At 45.9% G+C, this 20,670-nt stretch overlaps 1 protein-coding gene across 1 annotated transcript in view; it reads right to left on the minus strand.

Moving 5' to 3' along the window:
• BLK (BLK proto-oncogene, Src family tyrosine kinase) overlaps nucleotides 1-15,670 on the minus strand; it is a 48,484-nt gene extending 32,814 nt beyond the window's left edge. Inside the window, exon 1 of the mRNA XM_036315579.1 lies at nucleotides 15,514-15,670. The gene's annotated coding sequence lies outside the window, so the exon portion shown is untranslated. The remainder of the gene's footprint in view (nucleotides 1-15,513) is intronic.
• Nucleotides 15,671-20,670: the final 5,000 nt, after the last annotated feature.

Raw genomic sequence — 20,670 nt, forward strand, 5'->3', positions numbered from 1 at the left:
TGGTCTGGGAAGCCGTAGAGCCTTAGCTGAAGCCTGAGCTGGAAAGTGCATGCCCTGCTTAGGATAAAGGGCTCCCAATGCCTGTGTGAGGCCAAAGGCTGCTCCGTGGGGGTCAGGGGACTGCCAGCTCCCCAGAACCAGGAGAACTGGATCCTACACCTCATTCAGCCAGGCTGTGGACCCTGAGCATTCCCTCACCCTCTCCCAGCCTCGGTTTCCCCTTCTGTAAAGTGAGAGCTGAGAGGCCGGCATCCGTGGCACTCACTGGCAACCAGCCACTCAAGGACGCCCTCTTCCCACATCTTTTTGTTTGTTTGTATGCTTTTTGTTTTTTTATTTATCCTCACCCAAGAATATTTTTTCCATTGATTTTTAGAGAGAGTGGAAAGGAAGGAGGGAGGGAAAGAGAGAGAGAAACATTGATGTGAGAGAGACACATTGATTGGTTGTCTCCTGCATATGCCCCAACTGGGGCTGGGGATCAAACTTGCAACTGAGGTACATGCCCTTGACTGGGAGTCAAGCCTGAGACCCTTGGGTGCACAGGGCTGATGCTCTAACCACTGGAAAATACCAACCAGGGATCACATCTTTTTAATGACTTCTCCTGGAGCTGCCCTCTCATCCGTGGGCACAGGGCCGGCTGCCCTGGGTGCTGCTGTGGGGAAACGTACTTACTTCTCTGGCTCTCCAGAACCACTGTCAGATCTGAGAGGGGCTTTGGGGAGTAGGACCCACCATGTAACATGGCCAAGAGCTCTGACCGCAGCACAGGCAGGTGCGGCTCTCACAGCAGCTGGCTCGGGCAGGGAAGGAGCGAGGTCTGCAGGGGCTGGACCACTACCTCCTGCCCCCACAGGTTTCTTCAAAATTTTAAATCTTTCCTTAAATGTACGCATGTGTTGGGTTAACAACTTGCTTAATAAGTGTTTTATTGTTGGGTTGGTTTATTTTGCTGTTAACTATCAGTGATTTATTTGTTCTAAGTCCATGCAGGGAGAAGTTATTCTTGTTGCTCATATTAACAGTATTACTTCTGTTTAATAAGAGAACAGTCTAGTTTTACACTGGGAGCTAGTTTATATGGTTGGAATTAAGATAATGATATGGTTGAGCTTAAATGCTTTCTTAATTGGTGGCTGCTTTTTTTCACCCCCACACGCCCAGGAAGGGCAGAAAGCAGGAGAGGCACCGAGGACAAGGCATAAGTTGCAGCAGCAGCAGCTCTCAGAAGCCTAGATGCACCTGAAAGGTCTGGTTGTGCTTGGAGGCTGGAGGTCCATGATACCCACGTAGGACAAGAGCCAGAGAAAGGGGCTGGTGGAACTCAGGGGCCCAGCTGACATCACCACTGATTGCCACTCGGATTCTTATTAAACAGCCCAGACTTCCAAAGGCCAGAGCAAGTCCGCAGTCTGCTCCCAAGCCTGCAGGTCTCAAAGATTTCCCCGTCTCTGCAAATGGCAGCTCCCTCTTCTGGTTGCTCACGCCTTTTCTCCTGTATCTCACAAATAAACCATCACTAACGCTGCCAGCTCTACCTTCTACATACACCCAGAGCCGGGCCACTTTCCCTGCCTCCTCTGCTGCCATCCCAGTCAAAGCCGGGATTCTTGCAGTGGCTTTCTCACTGGTCTTTCTGCTCCTGTATCTGCCCTCCCGCCAGCCTGCTTCCAGCAAAGCAGCCAAGTGTGATCCTGAGACGTCTCCACCCAGACTCTGCCAGCGGTCCTCTCCCACTCAGTGACACTTCTCTGGTCAGACCGTGAAACTTCTCCACCCAGAACCCGCCACTGGTCCTATCCCACTCACTGGAAAATCCGAAGTCCTCTATGACATTTCCTCAAGAAAGTGAACAGAATTGCCATAGGATCCAGCAAGCCTACTTGTGGGTATAGAGCCCATAGAATTGAAGGCAGAGACTGGAATAGATATTTGTATACTAATATCCATAGCAGCTTTATTCACAAAACCCAAAAGGTGGAAACAACCCAAGTGTCCATCGATGGGTGACTAGATAAACAAAATGTGGCAGATCCATCCAATATAGCAGTATGTAGCCTTACACGCTACAACATGGGTGACCCTTGAAGGCATTATGCTAAATGAAAGCATTTGGACATAAAAGGGCAAATACTGTATGATCCCATTCATAGGAGGAATCTAGAACAGCAAAATTCGTAGACACAGAAAGTAGAATGATGGTGGCCAGGGGCTGGAAGGGGGAGACTAGGGCGTTAGTGTTTAATGGCATGTTTACTTACTTGGGTTGCCATAATAAAGTGCCACAGGCTGAGTAGTTTAAACAACAAAAATTGATTTTCTCACAGTTCTGGAGGCTAGAAGTTTGAGATTAAGGTGTTGGAAGGGTTTGTGTCTTCTGAGGCCATTCTCTTTGGCTTATAGATGGCCGTCTTCATCCAGTGTCTTCCTGTGGTCTTCCCACTGTGTCTGTTGGCGCCTTGACCACCTCTTCTTAGAGGAGCACGATCAGATTAAATTATAAGATAATGACCTCATTTGAACTTGATTACTTCTTGAAGGATCCTGTCACATTCTGAAGTTTTAGGGGTTAGGACTTCAACACAGTTCAGCCCATAACATATGGGTACAGAGTTTCATTTGGGAAAGTTAAACAAGTTTTAGAAAAAAATGGTTGCATAGCAATGTGAGCATACTTAATGCACTGAACTGTACACTTCAAATGGTGAATTTTATGTCATGTACTAGAGGCCCAGTGCATGAATTCATGCACAAGTGGGGTCCCTTGGCCTGGCCGGCGATTGGGGCAGATCAAGGCCATCTCACCAGTCCCAATCAGGGCCAATCAGGGCAGCGGGGGGTGGGGGGAAAGGAACCTTGGGAGGCTATGGAAAGTTGGCTGTGGGAGCACACTAACCACCAGGGGGCAGCTCCTGCATTAAGCGTCTGCCCCCTGGTGGTCAGTGCGCATCATAGCGACCAGTCGACCAGTCATAATGGTCACTTAGGCTTTTGTATATATACATATTTTACCACACACGCGCGCGCGCAAACACACACACTCCAAAGTCCTTAAAATTGATCCACACTTTTCTCTCCTCTCTCTTCTCCTACCACTCTCCCCCCTTACCCACTCTGCCCCCAGCACACCGACTTCCTTACTGGGCCTTAAACAAGCAGACACACTCTCACCTCAGGACATTTGTATTTGCTTTTCCTTTGCCTAGAACACTCTTCCTCAGCTATTGCCAGCTCCTTTACCTCCTTCAGGCCTCCGCTCAAATGTCACTTGGTTAGCAGAGGGTCACTTCCTGACCTTTCAAAATCACACAGACCCAGCCATCCCAGGCACTTCACTCTGATTTATTTTACCCCATAGTCCTGGCCCCCACCTGACACTCCAGGGTTACTGATTTGCTTAGCATCTGTCTTCTCCCTCTACTAGGTGAGCCCCTCGATGAGGACAGGCCTTGTTTTGTCCGTGATGTAACGCCAGTGCCTGTAGTAAAAGTACACAGATATTTTTGAATGAACGAATGGATGGCTCCTCTTCTAATATGGCATCCATTCTAATTAATATCTATAGTGACAACTGACATGTCATCAAATTTGCTCCTTGCAACAGCCCTGTGAGGGTTGGGAGGGGAGGGTACTGAGCATCAGGGTTAGTAAATGATGTGTCCGGATGAAAACCCACCCTCACTTTAATCCATCGCCCTTTCCCCTCGTGGCCCAAACTATTGTTACCACTTTTCCCAGGTTCCCTGGATGGCAGGAAGAGTGGGGATTGTAAATCACGATGAATACATTTAAGTCAATGCTCTGCCTCTCCGTATCTGGGAGCCACTGTGAGGAGCTCATCTTATGTGTAGCACTTTCTAAAAGTTATAAACCAGGTGCTAATGGTTCTGCTTCATCAAACCCCACACTTTCACTTTCACTAGGTTCCCCTCCACAATGTCTGCTTGGGCATGGCTGCAGGGCAGTTCCCAGGACACCTACTGTGCATGCCTGAAGGCCCAGCATCATGGGGTGCTCTTCCCTGCTGCTTCTACAGAATAGGCACAATTTCCAGATCCCTGTTAAAGCCCCGGGAAGGCTTCCAAGGAGGTGTTTAGCTTCAGGAGATTACAGAGGGTTTACATAAAATCTGCAAGTCTGAGAAATCTAGACCACCTCCATCTTTATCCCCACTTCCTTCCTTCTTTCTCTCCCTCCCTCCCTTCTTTTTTCCATTCTCCTTCCCTTCCTTCCTTCTTTCCTTCCTTCCTTCCTTCCTTCCTTCCTTCCTTCCTTCCTTCCTTCCTTCCTTCCTTTCCTCCCCCCTTACACAGTTGAGTTTGCTAAATATTTATTTTCTTCTCTCTCACATCCATGGAGTTTTCTTGGGAAAATGTGAGAATATAGAGAGTGTACAAGACCTCCTAGATTCTCCTTCTTTCAGTAGACATTAACAAGTGTTTCCTGTGTATATCAGAGAGAAGGTCCCTTGGGAAGTGACAACAATAGAGCAGCAGCCGCTCTTTGCTGTACCGCACACAGGGGAGGTCTCTCTGCTCTGTGGTCTGAGGTTGTCCACCGAGGTGTCTGCCAAAATTCTTTTTCTTCTTTCTTTTTATTATGACCATCAGTAAGAAATACACTGTACACCACCAGATAGAACATTCCTAGGGGCACATATGCACACCCACACCATAAAACAATGGTTCACAAAACATTTCTTTTTTCTTTCTTTCTTTTTTTTTTTTTTTTTTTTTTGTCAATCCTCACCCAAAGATATTTTTCCATTGATTTTTAGGGAGAGTAGAAGAGAGAGGGAAAGACAGAGAGAAACATTGATGTCAGAGAAACACATTGATTGATTGCCTCCTGCACAAGCCCTGACCAGGGGCCGGGCTGGGGAGGAGCCTGCGACCAAGGTATGTGCTCTTGATCAGAATCAAACCCAGGACCCTTTGGTTCGCAGGCTGATTGATGCTCTATCCACTGAGCCAAACCGACTAGGGCCACAAAACATTTCTTACCCTACCTCAAGCAACGAGTGCACTTACATATCTTCTATGTCTTTTTAAAATTTACATTGTGTTAAAATACACTGAACATAAAATTTAGCATCTTAATTTTTTAAGTGTTCAATTCAGTAATGTTAAGTATCTTCACACTGTTGTGCAACCAATCTCCAGAACTTTGTCAGCTTGCAATATTGAAACTCCTTGCCCATTAAAGGAAAAACTCATTTTCCACTCTGCCACCCCCTGGCAACCACCATGCTACTTTCTGTCTCTATGAATTTGACTATTATAGATACTTCATATTAGGTGGAAACATTCAGAATTTGTCCCTTTGTGTCTGGCTTATTTCATTTAACAATGTCCTCAGGTTCATCCATGTGTGGTATGTGTTAGAACTTCCTTCCTCTTTTAAGGCTGAATAATATCCCATTGTAAGTGTGTGTAATAATTTGATTATCTATTATTTATTCATTCAACCATGGCTAGTATTAATAACGCTGCTATGAAAATGGGTATACAATTAACTCTCTGAGACTTTGCTTTGAATTCTTTTGGATATTTATTACAGATTTTATCAGGTTAAGTATAATAAAATACCACAGCCACTGTGACCTATAAAAAATTCCAAATATTTCCCTCACAAAAGACAGGCCAATGAGTTAAACACTCTCCAAGGCACACACTTCTCCAAGTTATGCTAAGCTGAAATCCAGCTGGGCCGGGCAGTGGGCTGCTCTGGCTGCCCACATTCTTGCCCATACAGAGCTCTGTTATACAATAAGGGATTCCTGGTCTGCCAGCTTACCATGTTTAAATAACCTGGAACTTGATAAATGCCCCCAACCTGTTCTGAGCACATCTACCCCTTTCTGGCTGTCCAGAGGGCACTTGAGCATCTTGTAATGTCTGAAGGGCATCATTGGATTACTCATGGTGCAATGTTGGGTGAGTCACTTCACCTCATTGCTTCTGTCTCCTCGTCTGTAAGGTGTGGGCTTTGGATGGATGATCTCCATGTGGCCCCCAGCCCTCCCTTGATTCCACTGCAGATTTATGGGGTCACAGAGGAACAGCAGAGTCTCAGTGGGAACCTGGACTCGCTGAGCTGCAGAGAATGAGGATGGGACATGGATATGGGTCTTGGAGTTGGTCCTGTCCCTGCATTCTCATTTCCCAAAGGGGCCCGAGGCAGTGACATGGAGATCCTATTAGGAGCAATGCTCTGGTTTCTCTTCTCCTCTTGACTCCCTCTCTGCCTTCTTCATGGTCTGTGCATCACCGGTCTTCATTTCTGCCACCCTCAGCCTCGTTCCCCTGCCTTTGCCATCTTCACCTCCAAACCCAGTGGCACACACTTTAAAATGGGAGGTCCTGGTTCCTGAGCCAACCACACAGTATCATCAGCAGCCTCAGCCAGGCCCAGCACTCTGCACTCGGGGACTCACGTACATTCTGCTGGGGTTCGATGCTGGAGGCTGATCCAGGCAGGGTCCATGGATGTGAGGGATCAGGTAGATTGTGATAAACCATGGAAATAAAAATTCTATCTGGAGCCAAAAAGATTTTTGAGAGAACCTTGCTTCAGCCTTTCTTGAATAAATAATTTTTTTAGAAAGACAATCATGTTATGTTGCCCCCAAAACCTTGAAAATGAATAATCTGGACTTATCTATAAGATGAGGCAAAGGCACAAAAACCAAATGAAAGGAAGTCTCTGAATAATTTTCTATTGAACAAGATGATATATAGGCTGTACTTAGAAGGGTACCTTCACACACAGTAAGCACCCAGTGTCAGTTATTATTATTATAGCATGGCATAGTGATACATTATAGCAATAACCCCAAACCATCAAGAAACAAGTGCTGGCCCACAGTATTTCTTACCACCCCAGCCATGGGATATTGGGCCTTTTGTTTAAAGTTTGCCTTCTGAATTAGGCTCCTTGTGAGAGCCTCAAGGGGAGGAACTACTTGTTTTTTTCAGGGCCCATCTCAGCATTTGAAACATCAGCGTTGCAGTAAATCTTTCTCTTTTGAATGAATGAACAAACGAATCAATCAATCAATTGGGGAAAACCTGAACATAAATAAATGCCTACTTATTCACCTCCCCTCATTAACCCACTGTCATAACGAGTAAACAGATGAATTTACTAAGACAACAGTAGGCAGATGTCATTTATACCAAAGCTGGTGTTATTCTATATCCTGATTATTGATTGTTAGTCAAAAATTTGGGCCCAACAAGACACACTGACCTAATGTTTAATGTATTACATCTAAGAAGCCCAAGATGAAATTAAAATTCAGCCTTTTGTTGCAGGTTTATTTCCCATATTTCAGAAAGCCCTTTCCCTTTAAGGGCTGCCAGTGTTCATTAGTAATGAGGGGTTAATTTGGCAGAGATTTTCAGAGGAAACAAGGAGACATGAAATTGAATTATGCCCCATCTTCTTTGCCTCCAGGTATGCAGGCTGGAGTTTAAGAAGATGTAGGAAAGGATTACTAAGAGAGAAGGGAATCAAACACATTTAGATAGCCAACGTCACTCAGTGGAGCTAAGTAGTTTGTTGTTAATAAAAACATATGTTTGAAAAGGCCCAATGGTGTGTAGGAAATTGTGGGCTGAAGTCTCCCACCCATTGGGTTTGGTCTCTTGAATTTCAATCTTACTTTGTCTCCTTAAGCCTTGAGTGATAACATTTCAGTTTGATAAACACAGTTCACCTCCTATGGTTAAGGGTTGTAGCAGGAGAGAACAGTTAACCAACCACAAAAATTTCTGTGTCAGCCCGACTCCTTGGAGAGAAATGTAAGGCTCTGAAAGATGCCAAAACATTTCCTTTAGTCAAGAACCATGGGTGGCCTTAATCATGGCAGAATCTCTCAAACACATCAGCAATTACCTTTGGTTAAAGAAGTAAAAATAGAAGTACCTCTCTTAACCAAAAGGTACTTTGGCATAATGAGTATGCACACCCAGGCTCGGCAGCGAGGCAGACTTGTGTTCAAATCCAGGGCTCCCCCCGTGCCAGCTCTGTGCCCTTAGAAGTGCTTCTGAGCCTCAGTTTCCTCATCTTTAAGTTGGGGATAATATGTTCCCCAACTCACCGGTGGAGCTCTGTATGTAGACACACATCTTTAGGACTCTTTCATTTTAATCCCAGGCTCCCAAAAATGGGGGGTGGGGAGTCAGGGAGGAGAGAGAGAGAGAGAGAGAGAGAGAGAGAGAGAGAGAGAGAGAGATAATAGATAGATGATAGATAGATAGATAGATAGATAGATAGATAGATAGATAGATCAGCAGTTGTTTTTCAAAACATTTTGGGGCCACAGCCAGCTTTGAGAATCTGCTGAGATTACAGACATTCTCCCCAGAAAATACACTTATGTACATACATGTCGAATTTTGTGCCGTTTCAGGACCCCTTCCTGCCCACAACGATTCACGGACCTCTGATTAAGAGCTTTGGTTGAAACTATGGGACAAATGAGGCCAAACCCTTGGGTTTTGTTTCCTTATGAGTCATTTCATTTCACGGAGAGGAAAGTCTGTTCTCCGGCCAAAGACCACATCAGTAATCCCGGCCAGTGAACATAGCTGCTGACACAAGGGAACTAGATGGGAGGAGATGAAAACTCAGGCACTGTCACCCTGCAATTCCAAGTCCACCCCCAAACAAGCATTCTGTCTCTCTATGTCATTGTCATTCCTTGAAGGGATTAGGAAAGAAGAGTCTTCAGTTGCACCGTGGTGTTCAGAACACCTCTGCCAGCTACATGGCATTTTGTTTTTAATCATAGTCCTCTCTAGTGTTTAAAAAAGGGGAAGTGACTAACTGTCTATTTGAAATGGTGAAATAGAGTTATACAATGAAATATTATTGCCGCCTCAGAAATGATCATTGTGAAGACGTGTAGCTGTGGGAAAGATGTCTATGTCGTGATGAAGAAAACAAAGGAAGAAAGAAAGAAAAAAAAAAGCAGACTCCGAAGTCATCTATCTTTCAAGTTTCCAGCGATGAAAAAAATGCATCATGTGAACCAAGACAAGCAGCTCTTGGGTAAAAAATGTGAAGTTGGTGGAATTATTGATGGCTTGTATCTGTTTTCACAAGATGTTTTGGTATTATATAATTTTTACAAAGTAAGGAAAGAAATGCTATAGCTGTACAAAATCCGCCTGCTCTTCCAAGTTCTGCGGCCCATCGCCTGCCTCTTGGCAGCCCAGATCTTCGCTTGCCTCGGGAGCAGCTGAGAGCAGCTTGGGCCTCGCAGATGACGGATGGTCAGAGCCCTGCATGCCCAGACCAACACAAACCCCGAATCTGCAGTGATGGTGCCTCCATTGTTCCCAGCATCCGCCGGGTTCCCAGCAGACCCTGCTCAGTGCAGGCCCTCTGAGTTTCAGGTTCATCCCCCCCACAAGGAGGCTGGTGCCAGAGTCAGAAGTAAATGACTTGTCCAGAGCCCAGACCCGGTCCTGGTGGGAAGGCGTTAGAATCGCTCCAAAGCCACAGCCTGAGGCCTGGCTGCCTTTTGCTGACACTGGAAACAGACGCGGTAGCCCCACAAGGTCCCCTTGGGTGCTGGGAGGTTAGCTACTCTCATGACAGCCACCCAGAGAAAATTACAGAAAGCTTCCTGCAGTGTCACCCACAGGAGGGGCAGCAGCTTCATCCATCAGGAGGCCGCTTGACCTTCCTACGGGTCACGATCAGCGCACCGGTCATCAGTATAAGCCTCCTAAGTAATAGCAGTGCAGCTCTGACTTCAAGGCCTGGCTCACTCCCCTCAGGCCAAGCCCCTAACCGCCTCCCTCACATGTGGGCTCTGGCACCTGCAGCTGGGTTGGGGGGTGAGGGGGGGGTATGAATAGTAAGAGCAAGGGTCGGCCCACATCCTGCACATGTGACATTTCCTTCCCAAAGCGCTCAGCGGACAGACACAGGGCTGCTCTGGTTCCTGCGAAAATCCTCCCTCTGCAGCTCCTTGTCTGATGGCCCAAGAGCGGGCAGGACCTGTGTGACAGCCCCATCACAGACCCATTGGGGTGGGAAGGGTGGCTGGACATGTCTGACTTCAGAGAGACTCACATTTCTGTACCTGCACAAGTCTGGCTTACCACGCATGTCACAATAAGTAATGGCCAACCACTGACAGTTCCAGGGCCAGGAAGCCACAAGGCAGGAGGTGTTCAGAGGAGGACTGATGCCAAAGGGTGGACAGATGTGGGAGCAATGGAGTAATGAAAGGCGCCAGCAAGGAGGCTGAGGGCGTGGGCACAGGATTCATGCCCATTGAGAAAGGGTAAGGGAAGTTGGCAGGTAGGGACCCGGCCCACGATGAGGCAGGCCTCATCTGGAGGGCTGTTTCTTCAGGCCAGATCGCGCCAGGTGCCCACTGGAGGAACAGCAACTTCCACGGGCAGAGGTTTCCCAGATGTTGTGTGAACATGTTGTGAGCTCCTCCGTCTGGCTCTCCATTCCCACGAAGTTGCTGTGCTCATGTCTGCAAACTGAGGAGGACTTCACAGCATATGTGCAAGCGCTCACCTCGGCAAGGGCGATGAGCTTCCCTTGCCTTTTTAAAGTGCTTGAATCAATGATCCACACACAGTGAGCGAATAATAGACCGACTAACGAAGAGGTCAGAGCACTGGTTTCGGAGTGACACAGACCTGAGTCTGCATCTGGGTGGTTCCTGGGGTCATCATAGGGCTGTTGTGGGGATCACGTGAACTGTGTGCACAAAGCACCTGGCACATTTTTTGGCACTCAAGTACTGGCAGCTACTGTGGACTCTTCAATTTCAGCTCACCTAATAATTAGGGCTTTTCGGTTTAATTCTTATAACCCTGTGATGTGCTGTTATCCTTCCTATCTAATAATAGACAAACATGGTAATTGACCATACCTTTGCTACGCCTCCCATTGGCTAATCAGTGAGATATGAGAATTAACCGTCAAAAAAGATGGCGGTTAATTTGCATACGTAGGCTCGAAGTGGTGGAGCGAAGACTGAAGGTGGCTCCGGCCGGAGAAAAGGCCTGGGTCCCGGGTGCCGGAGGAAAACCAGTGCCGGCAGCCAGGGGGAGAGAAGGCCTATTGCATAAATCTTTTCGTAATCTGCCTGAGATAGGTAAGGCTGCCAGTATAGGGTGAGGTCAAACTATTGTTATGTAATGAAGACATTTGTTGGTTTGCCCAAGGTCACACAGCCAGAAAGTGGCAGGACTCAACCTTGAACTCAGACCCTCTGGTCACAAGGCTGAGTGTCCAACATCTATGCTATAGGGCCTCTCAGGCTGCCTTGTCTTACTCCTATGCCCAAATTCTTCCTACTTTCTTTTCTGCACAACACACTGAGAGAGAAAATTAAATTATTCTTAGTAAATATTGGACTTGGTGATTCCAAATATTTTTGGGTTGACAAATCCTTTGGGGAATCTGATGAAAGCCATAAGCACTCTTGGCAGAAGGGTGTGCATGTCCAGAAAAGCTCACATTCATATTCAGGACTTCATAGGACCCGTGAAATTCACCAGGGGTCCACGGTCATGGAAGTCAGAACTCCTGACTTAATTCATTAAGCACAGATCATCTCATACCCTTGCAGATACCACATAAACATACACTAACATTCCCTGAACTTGAGTTACACTGAGAGTCAGGGCCTTCTTAACTTTTGTGCCACTGGTGTCTTGCTTGCCTCAACCTGGTCCTGGTCCAGCAGCCCAGGTATCAAGGTGTGCAGAGGCCAGCGATGACAAGGCACCCAAGAGAACCACCATGGTTTTGGAAGTAAGCATGAACCACACAGTGGGCCATGGGGAGTGGAGGTCACGTGGGGGCAGCAGTGCCCATGGCAGAGGCTCTTGTATGTCTCAGCCTCTGTGCTATGATCATCTTGCTCAATTTAGTTCTCACATCTGGGCTTGGAGCTAGATGCAACTGTTCCCATTTCACAGATTGCTAGGTCATTTGCTCACACTCCCCCAGGTGACAAGTGGCAGAGCCAGGTCCTAGTGTAGAGCTGGCTGGCCCCAGGCCCAGCACCTTCACCTGGCCCACATGGCCATCTCCTTCTGCTAAAAAATCCCCATGTGGCGATGGCACTGGAGCTCATTGGGCCTAAGAGGGATCATTAACTCTTATATGCTTTTGCTCCTTCAAGCCTTTTTCTGTCTTAATCTTCACTTGCGTTCAAGAATTTGTCCTTTGATTCTTTCACTCAAGAACCATTTCACAGGGTATCCACCCTGTGCTGGCACTATTCTGGGTGCTGGGACCTGAAGGGAGGACTTGGTCTCTGCCCTGGAGGAGCTCAGGACCAATGGGAAGAACTTGGGCATAAAATAAAACAAAATAACCCACCAGCAGATCTGAAAACATATAGCCCTAAGCATTGCAGAAGGTTCTTGGGGACACAGGGATGGATTTGGGCACTGGTGACAGAAGAGAAGACATTGGTGCTGGTCCTTAGAATGAGAACAAGTGGGGCTTGCCTGCATGAGGAAGTGGGGAGGGGACCCCAGGCAGAGGGGCCAGCAGGAGCACCAGCTGGTGCATTCAGAAGCAGCCTTGTGGCTGGTGTAGTCAAAGCGTACAGGTTGGCAGTGTGGGGAGCAGGAGAAGCGACAAGAAAGGTAGTGTAGGCCCAGTGGCAATCACCACTCTTTAGTTCTGATCTTCATCTAAGTGTGATTTTCATCTACGTGCTGTCTTCCTGTGGTTTCATAATTCTTTCTTCTTTCTCTCCTGCTTCCAAAGCATTTCTGTAATCTGGTTGAGACATCACTTTTGCACAAGGGCACACCTGCTCTTCTGTGTCTGTGGGGTGTGTGTGTGTGTGTGTGTGCGTTTGGGGGTGGGGGTGCCAAGCTTCTCTGCCTCCCCATCACCTATCCACACACCCGAACCTCAAAAGCAAGGATGTTGGTCCCTGGTGGTCTCATCTGGCTGCTGCAGATTCTAGGGCAGCAGAGTGGGTTCCCAAGGCCAGGTTGTCACTCAAGCAGGAACTGGCCCTTGGAGTCCCACTTTAGGCCCCTAAGGCCACAGCTCCACTCAAAGGGAGTGTTTCCCAGAACAGCTCCCAGTGGCTTGGCTGGCCACAGATTCCGTAGGGATGACTGAGCCCAGAGGACAGCAAGCAGATCCCATCCAGGTATTCTGTGCAGGGTCTGGGCCCCCATTTGCCTCCATTCTTGGTCTTCCGCTTCCTAACTGGAGAGGGGTCAGGCTTGGACAGCTGGGCAAGCACTTGGAGGCCTGAGAGCCTGATCCAGCCCAGTGAGCTCTGCTGGGCCAATAAAGGGAGGGGTACTTGACTCTAAAACCCCTGACACAGACTGAGGGCTCAAGATATGTGTGCTGATTGAGAAAAGAAATGACTGGTGAGAAATACTATCAAGAGAGGGAAATACAGAGCTTTCCTGGAATAAGGTGCGGGTTGGGAGAGAGAATGGTAGGCAAAGCTAAAGGTCTGCTATATTCCAGAATGTTCAGAGATAATGGGGACCACTGGGCCATAGATGCCAGTTTTCCCAAGTATGTTCAGATTTTGACCCCTTCTGAGGCAGGATAAGTATAAGTTTTTTGGCTCTTTAATTTAGAACAATTTTAGGTTTATGAATAAATTACAAAGATAATATAGAGACTACCCATCTACCCTTCATTCAGCTTCCCCTAATGTTAACATTTTACCTCACCATGGTACATTTGCCAGAACTAAGAAATTCACATTGGTACAATGACATCAATTAAAATATTAGACTTCAGTTAGATCTCACCTATTTTTCACTAATGACTTTTTTGTGTATGTTGTTCCAGAATTCAATTGAATCCAGGATGTGAGCTCTGGATTTAGTTGTCCTGTCTCCTTACTCTCCTCTGATGTGTGACAGTTTCCCCATCTTTCTTCATCTTTCATGACCTTGACACACTTGAAGGTCAAGTGGTCTGTAGGCTGTCCTTCCGTTTGGGTTTGTCTGATGTTTTTTCCTGACTAGACTGGGGTTATGCATTGGGGGGGAAAATAGCACAAAGGTGAAGTATTTTTTTCCAAGTATCATAGCAGAAGTTACACAAGATATGACTTAGCCTCAAGACATTAACCTTGATCACCTGGCTAAGGTGGTGTCTGCCCGGATTCACCACTATAGAGTTTCTATTTCCCCCTTTCCATCTTTACTTCCAGTCCTCACTCAAGGTGCGGGGAATACAGCTTCTCTCAAGGACAGAGGAGTGTCTACAACATATCTCTTATGCAGAACTCTCCTCTATAATTATGGAAGAACAATGATAGCGATTCTTTAGTTCCTTGGTAATGTGGATAGTTGAGAGTGAAAGCAGTGGCCAATTAGAAAATGACTGGAAAATCTGTCAAAACCCCAGACTTCTAAAAAAACCTTCAGGATGTTGTTATCAACCGTTCTTTCCTTTCCACAGCTGGCCAAATAGATCTCTTAGCCAAAAAGGTCATCACTGAACCTATTTCATCACCCTGCCCCCAATGGCTTAAAAATGAAAAACCTTTTTCGAAAACAAACAAAGCAAAAGCATCAACCAACCATTTACCTGGAACCATACATCATTCCAGCCTCCATCAGCTCTGCCCTGGAGATGCCATTACCTCTGATACAGAGAGGCTGAGTAACTTGCTTGGAGCCACCCCCTGCCCCAACTGACACATGGGTGCCCACCCGTATCCCCAGCCCTCAGACTTGTCCGTTTTCCTCTATGGCATATTCACTGTCTTTTCCGGTTTAAGAAACAGAATCTATCTGGAATGGATGAGCTTTAATAAATAAAAAACTCTCTAAAATTAAAACGAAATGCCCTACCCAGTTTGGCTCAGTGGATTGAGCGTCAGCCTGAGGACTGAAAGGTCCCAGGTTCGATTCTGATCAAGGGCACATGCCTGGGTTTCGGGGCTTGATCCGCAGTAGGGGCTGTGCAGGAAGCAACCAATCAATGATTCTCTCTCATCATTGATGTTTCTATCTCTCTCTCCCTCACTGAAATCAATAAAAAAATATACATTTTTTTTTAAATTTCAGTATATTGTGATTTTTCATTTTCTTTTTTTTAAAATATATTTTATTGATTTTTTACAGAGAGGAAGGGAGAGAGATAGAGAGTTAGAAACATTGATGAGAGAGAAACATCGATCAGCTGCCTCCTGCACATCCCCTACTGGGATGTGCCCGCAACCCAGGTACATGCCCTTGACCGGAATCGAACCTGGGACCCTTCAGTCTGCAGGCCGACGCTCTATCCACTGAGCCAAACCGGTTTCGGCTGAAATCAATAAAAATATATTAAAAATTAAATTAAATTAAAACGAACCAACAGTGGAACATTGGTGTGGCTCATCATATTAATATCTTTCTCTCCATCTATAACATCCATAGCGCCGCTCCTGCCTGCTTTCTCAACCACGGGCCTCAGAGCACTGGTTGCACAGTTTAAGGAAATGAGATGGTCTAGAAGGCAGAAGATGCAGAGTCTTACCTTGGCAATGCTCAGTGGCTTGTCACCATAGCTCTTCAAATCCCAGCATCCTTGTGGTTTAGCAGCCTTCTAACCACATCCAGCAACGCCTGATGCAATCCTAAAGGAAAAGCCCATCTCAGCGGTCTCAATCAGTTCACGCAGCTCGTGGCTTCCTGACGATGGCAAGCACCCGGCAGAGGTGGCAGGCTCTCCGGTCTGTGGTCAGAGCTGCACCAGCCGCCCCCAAGGAGCCCCGCCCCTGCCGAGCACTTTGAAAGCTTCCATGGGCTCACTGGGTCCAATGGGCGCTTCTGCCCCAGAACAGGCCAGGAGGAAGGCCCAGGAGCAGCTGGTCTTTCTCTGGCCCTGGGCCACATTGGTCACAACGCCCCTGTGCCACCAGAAAGTTTTCTCATGGGGTTTTGGTTTACCAACATGGGCAGTGTTTTTCCTACATGAGCCTAGCAGAGTTAGTAAAACTTCCAGATAATTCTATCAGGTATTTTTTCTGTGTTGCAGCACTGGGATCTGCTACCTGGTGCCACCTGTGTGAGCTGGTGCCACAGTTCTCTCGGCCTTGTTGCTTTGGTTTTCCAAATAGTGCTGCTAATACTTGGCTTGTGAGATACTATGAGCATGGATGATGGAATGGGTGTGAGAGAGGAGCACAGAATTGGCTCTCAATAGATGCTACTTCCCCGTTGTTTTGTTTTTCATAGCACGCTAGCCAGTCGCTGATTCTGCTCTCAGAGCCTCTTCAATGTGCTACTTCCCTTGCCTACAGAAACTCAGAGGAGCAGAGAATGGTAGAGGCAATGGGAATGGACCTCAACATCTAGAGTGTGAGGTGCCGTCCTGGACTCCACCAGCCGAGGGATTGATGGGACCAAGGAGGTTGCTGAGATGATCTCAGGACACTTGCTGGTCCAGCCAGACAGGGGAGCCACTGGTCACTCGCTTTCATTTTTTTAAATATAATTTAATTAAACATTTTGGAGGTCACCTGCTGTCTGATCCATGGACCAAAGGGAACCAGTGAGTGGGCTCCTCTTCTGCCTTTATGTCCAGAAAACTTGGGGCTGGAATTGAGATAGACCTGCTTCTACCCCTGGCCTGGGACCACAGTCCACAGTCTCAGTGTCCTGGTGGAGTTTCTTTGCTTGGATTCAGGACTAAGACAATACTCCGCTGTGAGCTCCTGGTAGAAAAAAAGCTTTTTGGCAGGTGTTCATAGCAACATAGAGTTCTTGGATTCTAAGCCGCCTTTGAAGCAATCTGCTTTATTTCCCTGAAAGGTTTTTGTGAGAACAAGTAGGTTAACAAATAATAGAAAGTATTATGATATTTAGTAAGCTCCGAAGAACTGGCAGCTGATGTGAATGGGCCTAATCAAAGTTCCAAATATGATCTTTCAAACTGTTTTGTCTTCTATCCTGGCTAGCAAAGGGCCCAGAGCAGAGTCCAGAACCAGCTGCGCTCACCCAAGCATAGTTATTATTAATTTATTATTCTATTCACCTCCTGACACCTGAGAGTTGGACCTAAGCATTAAATACAAATTGAGAGAATATTGACCTGCTTAAACTTCTAACCTAAAACTTAATGTGAGATGAGATTATTCAGTCCTGTTATTCCAATTCAGTTAGCACAGCAAGCTTTTGTGAATGTCTGCTCTGTAGTGAGCACAACCTAGAGCTGGGGGCAGAGATATAAATAGGCATGACCCTCCCCTGAGGGACTCAGCCCAAGGAACCTGGGAAGAGGATCCAGCAGACAATTCGAATGGGGTAGGTAAGTGCAGCCATGGATGCCTCCACAAGGTGCAGTATTAGGACAGAGGTGGGGCAATAGCTTCATCAGGGATTATTGGGGGAAGTTACCAAGGAGATGGCTTTGAACATGATTTGTGACTGAGAATCATGCAAACACTTAAGGACAGATACCTAAGTGGAACCTTATACTGAACAAGGATCCAGTGATGTTGCCTAGTTATGTCTAATGTTCTCATCAATGGAGACTCAATAAGTGACTTTTGGACAACTTTCACATGCTTGGAGCAGAGAATACAGAGAATATAGAGGGAAGCAGGAAATCTACCTTCCTACAGGGAAAGTCCATTTCCTCTGATTCTGGCTCATCTATTTAATTAGGTTGGAGGGAGAGGGGATGTGAGAATTTGCAGGGCAGGGGGGTGGGGGGGGGTGGGGGGGTGGGCGGGCGCGTTGGGAGGCGGGGGAGGTTCAGGGTAAGCTGGCCTTTGTGTGGTCTGGAAAAAAAATTTCACCTTTCTGTCCACCTCCAACAGACAGGGGTCGGAAAAAAACAACACGGAAATGATTCCTGTAGCTACTCAGAAAAGAACAAGGAAATGACCTGGCTCTTGGGTTTCAGATGTCTGAGCAGAAGTGAAAGTTAATTTCAGCCATTTTCACCCTTACAGACTCATAGAATCTCTGAGAATGGCAGAGGGGAGGTGGGGGGCAGACCCAGGAGAGGAGATGGGGAGCACTGAGATGTGGTCGGGGAGGCCAGGGGAGGCCTTTTAGACACTTTTGTTAGACAGCCTCAGAGACATCTCTCCGAGCTGCACTGAGACTGGGCCCTGGCTCTGCAACCCCCAGTTCAGGGTTCAGCTTCACTGGCTTCCTCGTTTATTTTTACTCATTTGAGGTGACTTATGCAAAATTCAGAGCTCTCCTTCCATGCGTCTTCACCCGCCTCCCAACACCAGCACATTTCTGATCTAAATTGAAAGCTGTGGGCAATAGAATATTTGAGTGCAAGAAACATCAAAATAATCCAGTCCAAGATTCACTTCAGGAATGGTGGTGTGAGAAGTTGGGCAATTTCCTTCTGAAGGAAACAAGTATGAAACCAGACAAAGCTGTCAAAACCAAACATTTCAGGACACTGGAGAATGACCAAAGGCATTAGATGTGTTTAATCTTGAAAACCTGCTACTGCATCTGAATGGTCGTGAGTCTGTGGTCTTCTTGCCCAGGGCTTCTACGCCTCTTCCCCCTCCTCCAATCCTCAGCTTGGGTGATGAGAACAGCTTTCCCTGTGGGAATGGTGAGCTTGTTTTGAGGGCTATTTGTGAAAACCAGTAGCTTTATCAGCTGGAGGTGACAGATTTGGCCTGGGGCGGGAAAATGAATACCTGCAGTTTTATAAGTTAGAGGTCAAGGAATCAGTTCTAGAAAGGAAGTGAAAAACTGCAACTTTATTAGCTTAACCTCTTAACAGTTAAAACTTCTCTTCAGAGTGAGTAGAAGATCACCCAGAAATGCAATGGGGAAAATCCTGGAAGTTAGACAGCCATGAAAGGGCTGAGATAATACACTCTCCATACCTCCCTAGCCGACTGCTAAAATATGTGTGAGTCAGGGAGGCTGAGGGTGCAGCAAAAAGTGGATGCCAAGGGAGACCTGAGGACTTACTGTAGATTTGAGTTTGTTCCTCCAACTACAAGCAGCTTGGACAACAGAAAATGGAAGGATTATATGTTCAAGGTGTCTGAGCATAATCCCTGTCTAAATAATTGCCTGACCATTAAACAGTGCAGAAACAGGGGACACCCTTAGAGAGCCAGACTGAAAAACCAAGTAAACTACTAAAAACAAGAACTGTACAATGATTTCAGTGGCTGCACACTATGGAGGGGACCAACTTTGCAATTCAAATGCAGGTGAGTCAGTAAAAAATCCAACCAACCAACCTACCATTTTTGGGAAAATAAATCAGAATTCTGAGTTGCTACAATGTCCAGTTTTCAACTAGAAATTACTAGATGCATGAAGAAACAGGAAACTGTAACCAGTAAGAAGAATAGATTCTCACTCCAAGCTGTTTCAGTTCTGTTCAAGGAATAAAAGGAAACTATGCTTCATGAATTAAAACAATTTATATTAACAGTGAGTCAACAGAAAGGGAATCTCAACAGAGAAGTGCAAATTATTTAAAAAATCAAGAATTTCTAGGGCTGAAAACTACCTACACTAACATTGAAAATCACTAGTTATGCTCAACAGCTGACCTAAGATGGCAGAAGAAAGAAGCTGTGAATTTGAAGATACAGCAATAAAAGTTATCCAATTGAAAGAAAGAAAGCAAAAGGGGGTAAGTAAAATGAACAGAGCCTTAAAGACCTGACAAACAATATAAAGTGTTTAAATATAAATGTAATAGGAGTCCCAAAAGAGAGGAAAAAGAAAAAAGACACAGAAAAATTATTTGAAGAAACGCTAGTTGAAAATTCTCCATTGTTAATAAATAACATTGACTTAGAGAACCAATGCTGCAGTGTGAATGTATGTTCATATGTTGAAACATAATGCCCAATATAATGACATTAGGAGGTGGAGCCTTTGAAAAATGATTTGGTCATGTAAGTTGGATAGAAATAAAGTCTCTCAGTTTTATATTCTGGAAAAGAATAAGAATTAGTGTCGTTATAAAATAGGCCTGAGAGAGCTTCCTCCTCCCTTCCACCATGTGAGGTTATAGCAAAAAGATAGCCATTGCCTGGCCAGTGTAGCTCAGTGGTTGAACATTGACCTATGAACCAAGAGGTCATGGCTCGATTCCTGGTCAGGGCACATGACCAGGTTGCGGGCTCGATCCCCAGTGTGAGTGTGCAGGAGGCAGCTGATTAATGATCAATGATTCTCTCATCATTGATGTTTCTATCTCTCTCCCTTTCCCTCTCCCTTCTTCTCTGAAATCAATAAGAATATATATATTTTTAAAAGATAGCCATCGATGAAGCAGGTCCTCATCAGACATCAAATCTGTTGGCACCTTGATCTGGACTTCCTAATGTTCAGAACAGTGGGAAATAAATTCCTGTTGTTTGTAAGTAGCCCAAACTGACTAGGACAGTCAAGAAACTAAATGAAACCAACATAACATAAGTGAGTCACTCATGGTCCAAATACTGAAAGTCAAAGAAAAGACATAGTCTTGCAAGCAGCAAAAGAAAAAATTATGCATCATATTTGTGGAAACAATACAATTGATAGTTAACTTCTCATCAGAAACAATGGTGGTAGGGGAAAAAAGAAACAATGGTAGTGGAAGACAGTGAAATGGTATATTCAAAGTGCTAAAAGAAAAAAGAACTGTCACATAAGAATTCACTACCCGATAAAACTATTCTTTAAAAATGGTGTTGGT

The sequence above is a fragment of the Myotis myotis genome, unplaced genomic scaffold (assembly GCF_014108235.1).
Source record: "Myotis myotis isolate mMyoMyo1 unplaced genomic scaffold, mMyoMyo1.p scaffold_m19_p_6, whole genome shotgun sequence".
Classification (NCBI taxonomy): domain Eukaryota; kingdom Metazoa; phylum Chordata; class Mammalia; order Chiroptera; family Vespertilionidae; genus Myotis; species Myotis myotis.